The sequence below is a fragment of the Larus michahellis genome, chromosome 1 (assembly GCF_964199755.1).
Source record: "Larus michahellis chromosome 1, bLarMic1.1, whole genome shotgun sequence".
Taxonomy (NCBI): Eukaryota; Metazoa; Chordata; class Aves; order Charadriiformes; family Laridae; genus Larus; species Larus michahellis.
The window spans coordinates 53852536-53867752 of NC_133896.1; the positions used below are offsets into that span (position 1 = coordinate 53852536).

At 47.9% G+C, this 15217-nt stretch overlaps 1 protein-coding gene across 1 annotated transcript in view; it reads right to left on the reverse strand.

Moving 5' to 3' along the window:
* The window catches only part of GSG1 (germ cell associated 1), a 94100-nt gene extending 80482 nt beyond the window's left edge, over positions 1–13618 (reverse strand). Inside the window, exon 1 of the mRNA XM_074576992.1 lies at positions 13331–13618. The gene's annotated coding sequence lies outside the window, so the exon portion shown is untranslated. The remainder of the gene's footprint in view (positions 1–13330) is intronic.
* Between the last annotated feature and the right edge of the window lie 1599 nt (positions 13619–15217).

The following is a 15217-nucleotide window of genomic DNA, read 5'->3' on the forward strand; positions in this document are numbered from 1 at the left end:
TCCATGCTGGGAAGGCTGCTCTGCTCCGAAGGACACATTCAGAGTAAGCCTTGTGTACGTTTGGCAGGGACCGCAGCCCGCAACCACCCAGCCGGGCGACATCGCTGGAGGCCTGAAGGGTAGACAGTCCAAGCCAGGATTTGTGATTGTTTACCTTGACATCCATTTGGATATACTCCAAGTGTAGACAAGGGATTTAGATGCCCAGATTATTTGCCCTCATGGCACCAACGCACAAACACAGCTACTAGGAAGATTAGAGAGATCCCATCTGCTTAAACTGCTCCCCTTTTCCTGCCAGCGCTGATCACTCGCTGATAACCCTGATCATGGGGATTTAAGCCCTGGTGCCACTGTGACGGGCACCAGCGTGATAATTACATTTCCCACAGGACCACCCTCCCAGCTCTGTGCAGCCCGTCTCTGCTCAATCTCGTTGCGGCAGTATTCTCATCTCTGCTGGTGGGGTCCCACACCTCGGCCCCCAGCAGCCATCCCCGGCAGCTCTTGTGCAAGGCACTAGACAAGACTGTAGCAGAAAGATGGCTCTTGCCTTTTTATTTGGCTGTTTAAGCAAACTGAGATGGTCCGGATCATGAGAAAAAACAGCAGGCAACAGAAGGAATTACAGGAAATGTAGATCTTAGTTGTCCTCACACGATTGCAAGTTGTTATGCTAGTTTTATTCATACTTCGAAATGTCACCTCTTTGGGCTGTGGCCAAAAATATTAAGTTCTAGTCCACGCTGCAAAAATAGAGGCTTTGACCAAAAAGTATCTTTACGAAGCTTTAACTAAACCATTTGTTATCAGTAATTGCTACAAAAGAAGAGACACTGTGTTCAGCCCTGCATCTTTGGAAGGAAACACAATAAGTAATTATGAGTTTACAGTGCAATTACATAATGGTTTAGTCTCAAGCACTTTCCTGGGCAGTAGGCAATTCTGTCGTTAGGCTGTGAACTCAGAGTGGCGTTTAGCACTTTTGCCTCCCTGTGTCATTTGGACCTGGGGAGCAAATCCTTCCACGACTTCAAGTGCTCAGCGTTGTGGTTCTGCCCCTCCCTCCCCCCACCCCACCAAAAGAGGGCACCTCCCACAGCCAAATGCACACCTTTGACTTGCGAACAGCGTTTTCCACGGGCTCTGTGGGAATTTCGCCAACGCTGAATCCATCAAAACCTTTTCCTAGCCCAAGTTACGGGTCTCCCAACCAAATAATGACTTAGCTCAGCCTGCCTCCGTTTGAGAGCACAGATAAGAACACAGCAGAGACTAATCTCCCTGGGAGGCAGTCACACGTGTGTGCTGTGCTATTACAGTCTCAAGCCTTCCAGCAGCGCACAGATCGGGCTCTGGTAAATGCTTCCTTCTGACCCTTCTCCTGGAGTGGGCCAATTGCTGTAGATGATGGGGAGTTCGTGATGATGGTTGATGACTGGTTTAGCGCATGTGTTCCCATACTACCAAAAAGGAGCAATTTGAATCATAGGGAAACCCCTCCTCTTATTTTTCTCTCTTTCTGCAGCGGGACCAACACCCATTAAGACTGGTCGTTGTTTATCTGCTCTCTTGTCATCCCATCTCGGTATCTCAGCTGTGAAATCCAGCTCCTGTTCTTATTCTTGGCAGGTAAACGCAGTAACCCTGTGCATGCTCTAGTGCTTTTTGATGTCCTAGCTTATTCTTTTGATGGGTCAGAGGATGCTTTCAGTGCTGTCCAAACCCCTGCTGTATTCAAATAAATTGCCTTTTTTCTTCTTTTAATCTTCTAGAAAACACTGTTTGCCCTCTAGGTCTGACAGTTATTCCCACACACTCAGAAGCAACAAAACTCAAACAAACTACATCCTTTGTAGTCAGCTTAGCAGGCAAGAGCAAAGGTACCCAAAGCTGTGCTTTGTGGAGGGACACATGAAGAGTGGAGGGAAGCAGCAATGAGAGGATGTGCTCATAATAATGAAGTGCAGCCCATGAATGCTCAGGGGATGTACCATGATGACCACCAACATAAGACCCTTCTCCAGGCTTTTCACAAAGGTTTTCACGAGCCAGCAGTCGCCCATGGACCATAAGGGAGGAGCTCCTACTGGAGTGGGACATGTGGTGTTTAGAGGGAACCACAGGGCTTGTTGGAGGAACGGACTATGCAAGGAAACAGGCAGCTGCACAGCATAGTGAGGACCATCTCTAAAGCTCAGGGCTTAACTGCTCCTAGATCTCTTCTTAATTTCATCTATTGTGCTATTCAACAACCGACACTCTAATTAGCAGGTGCACCCAGCTCTATGCAATGAAGCAAGCAGGCTGGGGTTGTGGATTTCACAGCAGAGGCTGGAAGGCACTGAAACGGCAGAGATGGAAATCATTGCTGTGAAAGCACATTTCATCACTTTCTTCCCATGAGTGGAAATCCTTACACCTCCTGCCTCCTCAACCCCAATACCCCAAAAGACATTCAACTGCATTGTGTAACCAGGGAAAAAAAACTTCATCTGCAAGACAGGTCCATGACTGCAGCGTTTCTCCCTCACCTTCAGGTAGGGCTTTTGGGCATGAGCAGAGGAACTTTGTATCATACAAAGCAAATTGCTGTTTCTGAGTTAGATTGCCACAGAAAGCCTAAGCCATCAAATAACAGAGAAGGAAAAAGAGGGAAGGATGGCAGAGAGAAAGTCAGCCAAGACGGAAGAACAATTTTGTGGGTTGTTTTTTGTTTAGGTTTTGAAGAATAAGAACATTGCACTTCCAGCATATGATGCACAGTAAATGCTGAAAGGCCAAGCAGAGGAAAAAGCGGAAAAAGCCCTGAAAATCTTCAATACGTTATTGAAATATGAGAAGGAAAAGGTTTTGTTTCCATGGCAACAGGGCCTATGGTGCTTCTGCTGGAGCAATCTACCAGAGAAAGAGGACTTTTCCTGTTAGGGATGCCAGTGAAGTGAAATATAATTACAGAGACCCCTTCCCTCAACTGGTTGCATTTGTAAATATTCCACTTGATGTATGAAGGTGCCCAGATGTTACATAGCCCCTGGAAATGGGTGTCTCCAGAGATGATGGAGAGTGAGCTCCTGGGTACATGTAGGTGACTGCCACAGGCCAAATGTTTGTGAAGGTTTGGGTGCGTTGTGGTTTTTTGGCCTCCCACCATGCTTCTTCAGTGTATGAATATGGCCCCAGATGTCAACAGAAACTTAAGAGTTAAAATCCTTCTTGACTGCAGATTTTGGATTACAAAGTTACAGGTTTCTTCTAAGAGGACTATCAACTCCCATTGCCCATATACATCAAGTCTGAGGTGGTCCATGGTAGCAATTTTGCCTCAGCAGCACAGCATAAAAGAACTCAAGAGAAAAAGGGAATATGAAACAGAAGGGGGAACTGAAGAGATACAGAAGACACTGACATAAGAAGAACTGGAACAGGACTCCAAGCAAGGCTTTCATCCTTTTGCAAAGAGCATCATTAGATCATCACTTACTAAAAATGATCAGCTTTAATACTAACTGAAACTTTCTGTCTGTAACATGGTGATGCTCAGAAGCCCAAAGAGAGACTGTTATGCATGTTGTAAAAATAAACCCTTTGCTCCAAAGAACTTAAAATCCAAGTGGGTAAGAGAAAGATTTAGATATCTGCATTTTGCAGATGGAAGGCAGGGATGAGGTGTAAGAGATTAAAACACCTTGTGTAAAGTTGCACTGGAATTTTGTGATGGAATTGGTTGAACCTAGAGCCCTTGACCTTCATACAAACGTCTAACGATACGAGTATCTCCAGAACTGTATCTCCAGAACAGTATCTCCAGGTGTTCAGCTGAAGAATTCAGCAGATGCACCTCAGCTGCTGAGACCCAGCGCGATCATACAGATGGGATGAATATAGGCAGCACAAGAGCGCCATGGCCACCATGGTTTCAGCAAAGACATTTTCTTCCCAAACTAGAAACAGTAACAAGTAAACAAAAAATAACCCAGCATCCTTCAGCCATAATAGCAAATTACATAAAGGAAGCAGGAGAGCATTTACCAGCTGGAAGGAAGATACCTCTACACTGATCAGCTGCAGTGTAGTCACTTAGGGCAGCAACAACCACTCTCTCCTGTATTTTAAGGCAGGGCTATCTGGTGTCCTTCCTCTTCTTTTTGCATCTGCCTGACTAACTTTTGGGAAAGGAACCATGGGAGTGAGGCAGGTGGAGACTGAAGCATGCCAGTAGCTAGAGAAAACAAGTACATGTGCTCTCAGGTCCCACTGCCAGGATCAGCAGCAGGCGAACAGGTTACAAAACTGCTCCAAATGAGCAATCTTAGCACCTCTGAGTCCCGAAGGGAAAAAACTGCACATAGGTGTTAAGGCCCGCAGAGCAGCACTCTTTCCTTTCTCTGGGGAAGGAGCTGGCAGTACATGCCAATCACAGCCTGAAGCTGGCAAAGCAGTTACAGAAAGCAGACCGGGCAGAGAGCAACGACCATAGATAACATCCTCCCATTGCTCTCTGTGGTTTTGCATGGCAAGGCTTTCCCCTCAGTGCTACTGGCTGGCCTCCAGACCCTCTTTTGTCCCACCTAGTCAACTGCCATTCACTCATCCCTACTACCACCACCAGCATGGCAGTGACAAACCGTAACAGCAAAACTCACGTGGCACCTTGTTCAATCTGTTTGCATGTTCTGCCCCAGTCACCTTTCATGGATTTCTCCTGTAAACTCTCAGGACATGCAAAATCTACACATCTGCATCTGTGTGTGTACAAGGCTCTGGCCTCCATTAGACTCCTATCACTGCAGTCATTAAGGAGATCATCACATTACCCATCACGTTGCCAAAGAGGTAGATTTCTTCCTCTGATCAGGCATCAGAACAGCATGGTGGCCATTTGAAAAGATGGGTTGCAGATTTTAAGTCAACTATGTCTTTTTTATTTCTTTTACTTCCAATATGCTCCATGCAGAGTCAGAGAAAACCTGCAGGGTTTTTCTACAAGGATCCTCTGCAACTATGCAAAGCTGCCAGAAGGTGATCCTGGAGGAGCATATTCAGTAGTGCTTCAGTGACACAGGGACACTCACAAAAAGACACAGCGTGCTGGACTGAAGGCACACAAATTTAACAGAAGTGACAGCACTGAATATCCCACAAGCAACACAAAGATCCCATAAATGACATGCCTCACAGCTCACCTCAGATCTCCACATTTAATTATCACATCCTCCAGGGCCCAACCTGGGGAGTTCACATGTTGGAGTTCAACATGAAGGATTCTGGAGGGGAAGAAGCAGCAGCTGGCAAAGGCCTGAGGGGAGTGGGAGCATGGTTTCCCTGTGAACACCCCCAGGGCATGCAGTCTCTCCTGGCCCAACACCAAGGGCATCCCAACTGGCTGGCTGCAAGTCAACATGGTACTGTAATTCTCATCTGCCTAGTGCCACGTTATCCCCTTTCATTCCTCCTTTTCCCTGCAAAAGTTAGAGAAGCATAGGCGCCATCTGAATATCTGGTAGCTTTATGTAGCCCACAGGCTGCTCTGAATACAGAACTGGTTCTCTAGGTCCATCTCATGCTAGAGATGCCCCCTACACTGGCAACTGTAACAGGAGTGGGAGCCAGTGTACAGCCTTGCACAGTCTACCCTAGAGGAAAAAAGGTTTTCATCAGCTCCTCTCCGCTAGAGGAGCAGCACCCAGCCCATAATCATCTCTCCCAGTACAAGCTAATAAGTGGGCAGAGAGCTCAGTGCCTTCTCCCTCCTGCGAGGACACCCCACCCGCAGCTGTGCACCTAGATAAAGCGCCAACAAATTATGGAGGCGAGGCAGAAAATCATTCCTACAGCTCCATTTGCAAGATAATTTATAGCATCTGCTTCTGAATTCAAACGAGAGCAATGCTGCAGCCTTTCTAACCTGCTGCTCTTGCTGCACAGTCGTCACCATTTTCTGGCTGCCCAGGGAGCTTCTGTGAAAGGGAAATGCATTAATGGACCTCAGGCCGGCTATTAGCAGACGCTTGTCCAGATTGCAATAGAGATCATAGCTTGTTTGGTTGCCCGCAGCCTCATAAGAGGGGTCAAGGACTGAAATAGGGTGACAGAGATGCGGAGAGATGGTATTCCTGCTCTCACCCAGCAGCGCTGGAAGGATCAGCAGTCAGGTGTAAGAACTAAAACGGGGCACCACGCTCTCTCTGGTCTCACATTAGCAGTCATAGTAGAAGTGGTACAAAAGTACCAAGGAAAAGTGACCCAAATGTGGTTTTCTCGTGTCATATTCTCAAGCTGGGAAATCCTCTTTTTGTACCTGCCATGCATTGCCAGATTGCATCAGGCCACCCTGTTATTTAAGTCACAAAATCTTTGTCAAACCTTAGTGGTGTGGGCTGGGGTTAGACTCTCCCCCTGCCTATACCTGGCCGACTGAGGCACAGACTGGCATCTCTCCTTTGCAGCATACGCCTCTGTCTCTTGCTCTTTCTCCCGTACACTCCTTATTCAACCGTATCACAGCTGCCACCTCCCTGTGACACCCGAGTTTCTCACCTACAGCCAGACCCCAGTTCCTACCAGCAAAATGTAGGGAACAAGATGCTAATCTCCTTCAAAGCGGGATAATAACCCCCAGGGTATCTGCCTCATCACACCTGGTGCCCACTCAGAAGATAGTCAAGTGGAGAACCAATTCAGCCTGCCATGGTAAATACACTTTCAGAGTCTGACACCTCTGCTCTAACTTGGCTATCTCTAAGAGTAGGGTGAATTGGCCTCTGGAGGTCCACATGACTATGTCTTGGCCACTAGAATTACAGAAGATGTATCCCCCTTTCCTCAGTAAATTATTGGATTCATCTCTCCGATGCACAAGGACGATACAAGACCTGCCATGTGGGCTGAGGCATGTTGTGATAAGTTGTGGCTCACACCACAATGTGGGCTGTGCCCGACCCGCTCGAGCAGAGCTGCCCAGTGCCGGCTCTCCTGTGGCCAGTGCCTCTTGCCAGGGAAGGAGCAGAGAGACAGCAGCAAACGCTGCCACGCTGCAGGGCACTCCTTGTGGTCCTCCGGCTGCCACTGGCCTTCCCTCCAAGAGCCCATCTGCTCCTCTTCCTCCCTCCCTCTCATCTTATGCAAAGCAGCTCATTAGTCCCATTAGCAGCCGAGTTCCATCTCTGATTGTTCATCAGTGATTCCTTTGTCGCCCTCCATCACTCCTGTTGAGCTTCATTAGTGCTGCTAGGAAGCAGGGGAGATGTTGGGATATTTATAGGAAGGGTGGGGTGTTCTTTACACTTTATTGCTGTCTAATATCCCTTCTCCCTTTACCATCTCTCCCCTCACTCCAGCTTTCCACAGAGAGCCTGGGGGTTATCCAGGGGTATACCAAAACATGAAAGGACTAGACTGATGGTTTTCAGTCGGGGGAATGAAAAAAGCAAGCTGGAGGTATGCAGAGGCTCAGTCCTTGGTCAGGAGTGTACAGGCGTGTGTAGGGCTGGGTACCTCTCGGGTTTGGGGGCCGGGGGGGGGCTGAGTGCATGCCCCTGTGCATACACACATGAGCTGGGATATCTGTAGCAGCCCACAAATGAATGCAAACAGATCATCATGTGCACGCATCCATCCTGGGGAGGGACGTGCCCCAGCTACAAGCGTGGCAGCTTGCGCGCGTGGTGCCTGTGTCAGGGGCTGGGTGTGAATGTGTCTCCAGGCAGGACACCCACCTCCCGGTGTGTAAGCTGATGGAGAGCTGTACCACGCTCCCAACAGCCCCACAGGGAACAACCGCCTTGGTTACTTACAAGAATATTCTTTCATGCTGCACTTAATTATGGAGGCAACTAGACATAGACTAATCATTTATTCTAATACAGGGGAGAATAACCATTCTGACAGCAGGAGATACTCGGCTTTTCTGGGAGGAGAAGGGATAATGCGGGGAGGAGGAGGAGGCTGAAGAAAAACCACAGGACAAGGAGAGGAGGAGGAAGGAGAAACAAAATCCTAAATCAGTTACCTAATACAGACACCTTTATGACTTCATAAATGGAATATGCTTAGTGTCAGCAATCTTTGCCTTAGAGCATCATGAGGATACCTCTCCCCAGTCAAAGCCACAGGCCCTGATCGTGCCAGCAGTCAAACCAGGTGACATTTTAATACCACTTTTCATCTCAAGATTGCATCTTCCTTCCAAAGGGTCCCAAGGAGTTTTTACAGCCTTTCCAGACACATAATTCATGTCTCATGGCACTGAAATGGAGCCTGTTCCTGAGAAGGATGAGCTAGCTCCACCACTGTGCAGGAGTTTTGGATAGAAAACAGTGACAGCTTCTGTATCCCTCTGAAACCATGGGTTACACATGTGTATGTGTGTGTGGAGGGGGATTTCAAGGCAGCAGAATGCAATTGCAGAGTATGGAAGCTGGCCAGGAGCTGTAGCCAAGTCCTCAGCTAATATGTAGGTTAGCACTGGGGAGCTGTAAGAAGCGACTCTGGTGATTCAGAGCGTGGCAATCCTCCCTCTGCGTCCCTGGTGGATCACAGCCCTACAGGGGGTGAGACCTCTGGGTGGCTGGGGACGGATCTTGAAAGAGGCTGCAAGCCAAGGTCCTGACTTGAGTAGTTGTTCCAGATCAATTGCGAAAAAACAGGCTATTGATCCAAGTGTCTTGGACAAAATCCAGGTTTGGGAAATGGCATCACACACCTCTAAATCCCCCTTTTGGGTTTCAACCAAGTCCCGCTACTTTCCTCTCCCCTTCAGAACAGTGCCTAGCTGGGAACAGAGACAGCTCTGTTCCCAGCCTGCTTCTCCCACGCTCTCCCTGGGTGTCTGCTCCTTGCCCACAGCTGGTGTGAAGACCCTGGGTGAAATGGATCTCCTGCTGGAGACGGCACACCTACCGGCCTGTGTTGCACCCAGAGCTGTTCTTCACTGTGGCCACGCTGCCTTGTGCTGCCCCTGGTGAAAGGTCTTCCTTGCTCCCCGCTGAGGACGGTTCTGGCTGACAGACATGAGTCAGGGTTGGCCTTCACTCTCCGGGAAGTGCTGCTCAGCTTTGTCCTGTTGACTTCCCAGAGAATCAGCATCCTTGACAGAATATGAGCGAGGGGCACGTGAGACTTGAGAAGAGCCCCTCTATCCCATAAATCTGTCAGGAGCTGACCCTTCGCTTCCTCAGCCGGTGGACTGCAGCAGCAGCAACCCAAAGCAGTTGCGGAATGCCTGCCCTCCTACACAGAGACCTCTCTCTCTGGCTCCCTCAGTAGCAGGACTAGAGCTTTCCCTGCCCTCTGCAGCTGCAGGCCATCATGGATACAGTATTATGTTTGTATAACTCCTCTGCCTTCCTCATTGCTGCATCTCTCTACTTTCAGCTAATTTAATTGACTGCTCTGGTTATGAAGAATCATGGTGTCTAAGCACCAGGCGTAATACTTAGCATGATATTGCCATTTTCACATCCCAGAGCTGTGCAAACATTAACTAATGCTAACTCTAATTAGCTGCGACTCACTGGAAAGTAGGTAAGCTTGATATTAGCCCCATTTTTTAGCTGATGACACTAAGACTCAGAAGGCCCAAGTTACTCGTCTCCACTGTGGAGCTGAGTTCAGCAAAAGAACCAGGATGAAAATGGGCAAATATGTTTTCTGGGATGTTTCACCATCCTGAGGGATATTCTGGCCTCCCACACAGCATGCATTTGCCCCAGCCATACCTCAGGAGCTAAGGACAGGGTGTCTCTGTCCTGCCATGCCACAGCCCTCCCCCCCCGAAGTGCCTGTGCTGCACTCAACCAGCTGAGAACCCCTCCCCTTGGTAGTGGTGCTCTCACCCACTGCTGCCTCACCCAGAGCATCCAACTGGCACACACAATGCCACCAGGACTCTAGGAGGTCTCCTGAAGCCACAGTCATGCAATAGTAGGTCACAGACTGCCCCCTTTCTCCCATTTCCCCACCTGTACACTGTTGAATTAAATGGCAAAAGTCTCCACTGACTGTGCTAGAAGCCATATTATGAGCAGAAAGTGATGCTCTGAAGTCCTGCCATGGTCGAGTTAGCAATTGCTGGAGAATATGTGCAGTTTCTACATGCTACAATTCTTTCTTCACACAGACCATGGCCCTTGTATAGGAACATTTCAGTTTTAGATATTGTAAGTCACTGCTACGTTATTCTGTCCCCAGAAACTGCCTGTGCTTTCTTTGTCTTCTCTCTTGGTTGTTTTTCTCCATTAAAATTCAAAGCTATCTAGAAGTTCAGCATTTCACACTCAGGAAGAGAGGCAGGGAATTCCTTCCTTCTTCCTTCATTCTTGCTCCTCTGACTCATAGCAGACCTTTCAGCAAGGTCATCAGAAATACTGGCTGATGGTCACTCTGTAAGATTGCAGACGTTCACCACTAGACAATTAGTCTGCCTCAAAATTCCCTCAAGCAGCTTCTATCAGCAGTTGCGCTCAACTTCACTCCTTTCTGGGTCTTCTACCTGCTCTGCTGCGGTAGCTTCCTACCCAGGGGTGGCTGCATTCCCCTTGAGGATGCACCTACTGGGGCTTCCTTCACTGCATTGCTTGGAAGGGAGCCTGAGCTTTGAGCTGAGCTGTCCCCACATTTGCAGAACAAGAAGTCAGGGTCTCTCTCTTGCACACACCCTGTGAAAGCTTCTCTGTTTACTGTTGTGTTTGCAAGGACAGAAAAGGTTGAGGAAATACCACAGCTAAAATGATTGTTGAAAACAGTTTTGTCCAATACCAGGAATGGATGAGAAGAGGGGTCAAAGGTAGGGGCAGCCGGAGTTGATGATTCCTGAGTGGAAGAGGATGCCACTGTGCAGTCATCTTCCTTTGTATCATTTTGCCATCGTATAAAATCCGGGTGCGCTTAGCTCTGAGGAACAGTGGGCAGTTCTGGTCCCTGCTCCCCATGAGGGCAGAGTGGAATCAGAGAAGGCATGGAGAAGAGCAACTAAAATGTCCAGGGAGATGGAGCAGCCACCTTTGGAGGAGAGACTGAAATGGTTAGGGTCTTTGCTTTGGAGAGGAGGATGTCAGGAAGCTTTACAGATTCACCAAGGCAGTGGATAAGGTGAAAGCAGAACTGCTGCTCATCAAATGCCATGGTGCTGGTGGCGTACACAGGGAAGGCAATGCTGAGAGCAGCCAGGCTCCTGCGTTCTTCCAAAATACCATCTCCTACTGTCACCATAGGACACCAAGGGCTGGGCTGTGGGGACCATTGCTCTGACTCGGTGGGTCATTACATTTTGTATCTGTTGTGGTTTCAGTTGGGATAGAGTTAACTTTTTTTATTAGCAGCTGGTATAGTGCTATGCTTTGGATTTGGGATGAGAAATACTTTTAACAGTGCACTGGTGTTTTTAGTTGTTGCTAGGCAGTCAAGGCCTTTTATGCTCCTCATATGCCCCCACCAGCCAGCAGGCTGGGAGGGCACAAGAAGTTGGGAGGGGACACAGCCGGGACAGCTGACCAAAGGGGTATTCCATACCATTTGCAGTTATGCTCAGTATATAAAGCTGGGGAAGGGGGGACATTAGGAGTTATGGCATTTGTCTTCCCAAGTAACCATTACGCATGATGGAGCCCTGCTTTCCTGGAGATGGATGAACACCTGCCTGCCCATGGGAAGCAGTGAATGAATTCCTTGTTTTGCTTTGCTTGCGTGCGTGGCTTTTGCTTTATGTATTAAACTGTCTTTATCTCAACCCACAATTTTTTCCTCACTTTTACTCGTCTGATTCTTTCCCCCATCACAACCTGGGGGGCCAAGCAAGTGGCTGTTTGGTTGCCGTCTGGGCTTAAACCATGACAATGTCACACCTGTATCATGCACAGGGGGTGTGCTTCCACGTAAGCCCAGCCTGTACAGAGACATATCACACAAAAGAAAACCTGTGGCCATCCAGTCCCAGCAAGAACCCGCCATCCCCCACCTCCGTCCCAGTCACACCTCAGTGTACGCAGCGAGCAGGCAGCGGGACAGGCAGGATCCAGGCACCCTCTAAGCACTGACTCCTTTATAGAGCCACAAAACTGCCTCAGTGTTATCTGTGGCTGTAGCCTCGCACAGCAGGACTTGTGCTTGAAGTCAGCAGGTCTGTGGCTGAGCAGAAGGAATAAAGAAGCCATTTTGCATTCAGGCAGCAAGCATGTGCCCCCGCTCTCTGAGAGAAAATGGGATGGGGGAGAAAATGCGTAAGGACTTCAGGCACTCATGTTATCTGAGCACCCTGAGGTGCTTAGAGACAGAGGGGAGGATAAAATTGCAGTCACTTCCAGTCTCCCTGGGAAGATGAGCGCTGGGTCCAGCCAGTAGCCAGGGGCCATCTGTCAAGTGGGATGAAGGCTTTGCTTCTCCTTATTGCACTAGCCCAACCCTCATTTCCTCACTAGATGTATTTAATAAGCAGTGCTCAGTCTGACAGCTGTCTTGCAGCTCACACATGAATTAGATCCAGAATTTACAGAGAAATGAAGACAAGGAAGAACATATAGAATCTGTAGAGTTTCTCTCCCCTCATTCACAGCCTGCCTTTTTAATATTCCCAACACACCTTTGCCTCAGGACTACAGCCATGCATCAGGGCTCGTTCATTCAACATAGTATGTATAGTCTTTGGTGACAGAAGACATCATATGTGTGAACAGGTGGTAGAGAAAGAAGGAAGCAGAGGAGGAGAGAAAATTATCCCTCCTTCAGTTACATTCTGTATGGAGAGGAAAGCAATGTCAAATTGAGGAACTTTAAGAATTAATTTAACCACAGGCTTTGGAGCACACACCTACCTTCACAGGGCTGCGTGTGAATATTCCATATTCCTCATGCAGAACATCATGTTTTAAGGTTTATCCCATTTTGACTCCTTTGCTAGGAACCGGAGCTCCTAAAAGCTCTGCTGTTGTACAAATCTCAACTAATGCAGCAGACTTCAATGAGATACCTTGTCAGGGGAGACAATTTTATTCTAAACAACTGATTTCATTCACACTCATTCTTTTATGCCCACATGTTCTCAGGCACCAACAGGTGTGTGTCTATGTGGTCCAGCTAGGACTCCTTGCAAAGACAGAAGGACAAGGGACAGAAGCTGATGAGCCATCACATCTCTGGAGTTCCTCTTAAGCAGGCAACCACAGTTTAGGGTCTGCCTTTTGTTCACTTTAAGTGTTCACAGTGGTTGTGATCTTTTGTCTCCCCACCCTGTTCCACCTCTCAGAAGTATTAGGAAACATTGCTGATTTACTCATTCTCTTCAGTCTCCTTACCTGGATGTCTTTATTGACTCCAAGCTTGTCCTTTATCTTACCTCTTAATGGCTTCAGTCTGTCTTTTGCTTTATTCCTTATCTGGTTTTTTTTAAGAAGCTGCAAGATGTGCTGTGATCTTGGTAATCTTCTGTCTTAGGTGTCATCAACAGCTGTCATTCCTGTCCTTCTGCCACATCCTCTGGTGCCATTCATGCCCATCCACTCCACTCTCAATGTTTCTGCTAGATCTCTATGATATCTCTGGCTAAGGCGTAGTTCTAGCCCACACACCTTCCATCACTATGCCTGTAAGATCCTATCATAGAGGACAGACATTTTAAATGCATGGCATATTTAGCTGAAGAAAAGCTATTTCACTCATTGGTGATTCCTGTGTCTGCAAGAAGCACGTTCTGACTGAACAGTAACCTGGTACAGAGAGTTCATCAACAGAACTTCAGTCATCAAGAGACATGTGTGTGCGTAGAAAATGTGTCCCTTGGCTGACCACTGTCAAATCTGGACTATAGGCCAGGGTAATTAGGGGTGGGGGGGTGGAATCCACATTTGGGCAAATAAAAAAAAATCAGACAGGTTGATATTTTTCTTTTTTTAACGATGTCTGTTTGAAGATGGTTACCTGGTTGGAAAGCTGGGCTGAGTCCTGGCAGAGGGAGACAGCTCACTAGTGAGGCTGGGAAAGGTTTCTGGTGAGTTCAGTTTCCCAGCGTTGCATCGTTCTGCCATTTGCCATTCATGTCCCCTGGCATTAAGCTGAGCCCTGTTCCCCAGAGTCGTGGCCAACCAGGCATCGACCGGCTTCTCCGACCCATGGATTACCTCCTTACAGATCAATTCAGGATCCTGCCGTGAGGGACTGGCTGAGGTGCAGATTTACTGATGTACTTGCATGCCTGTGAATTTCTGAAGATCCCAGTGTGACCCCTGTCAGGCACGTACACTGTTGTAAATCTCCCAAGGATCGCAGGACTTACCCTGCACACAGAAGAAGGTGAGAGCAGGATTGAGATCACCACAGCTTCTTTCTAGCCCTAGACCCCATCCTAGATCCCCACCCCAGATCACTGACCCTGCTTTGAGCAAGGTCTAAGTGACCTCCTGAGTTTCTTCCAATCAGAATCTATGGTTTTGCCCCCAAAACACCGTAACTGTTTTCAGTTCTGGAAGAACCTCGTAATACTGGACTCTGAATTTATCACGTGCATGGGAAAGTGATTTCTTTCTTTCTTTGCAGTAGTAAACCCTAAGAAAACTTTAAAAGATCTTATGTAAAATACTTATTAACCTGGAAGACACGCAGTGGAACGTACATGCATAAAAGAGCTTGGATTTACAAACAAAAAGAAATGAAAACCAGCAGGACCCAGGAAGACAAAGTGGTTTTGAAGATTTTAAGAGAGTTGAGAAGTAGCTTGCTTCCTTGTGATCACTAAAATAACAGGAGGTGGCTGAAACGGCTTGAATAAAATGCAGCTATTTTGGAGGCAGTGAGCCTTCACCACTCCACAACCAACTCCCTCCGTTCGTCATCATGGAGAGAAATTCTCTGGATTTTCTCCAGCTAAGGAGAAGGGGTAACATTAGCAAACAGAGGATATGCATGAAAAGGCTGAGGTAATTACATTTAAGGCTAAGTTCTCCTGGGAAGTACGGCAATGCAGAACATCTCTTATCCCGACCATCCTAACCTCTGTCAGTGTATGAAGAGCTCCAAGCAGGTGTCTTGCTCTGTAGAGGAATAAATCAGACCAGGCATGGTATTGAGGTTGCTGCCTGGTCGTCAGAGGCAGCCACACAAGAGATGCTCATGTTAGGGGCTACAGGATGCTTCCAACAAACTGTTACAAACTGAAGACCCATTGTATGCCACCATTGTAATGTGGCATTGGAAGAGGTTAGATAGAGCCTAAGTGCTGTCATTGTTG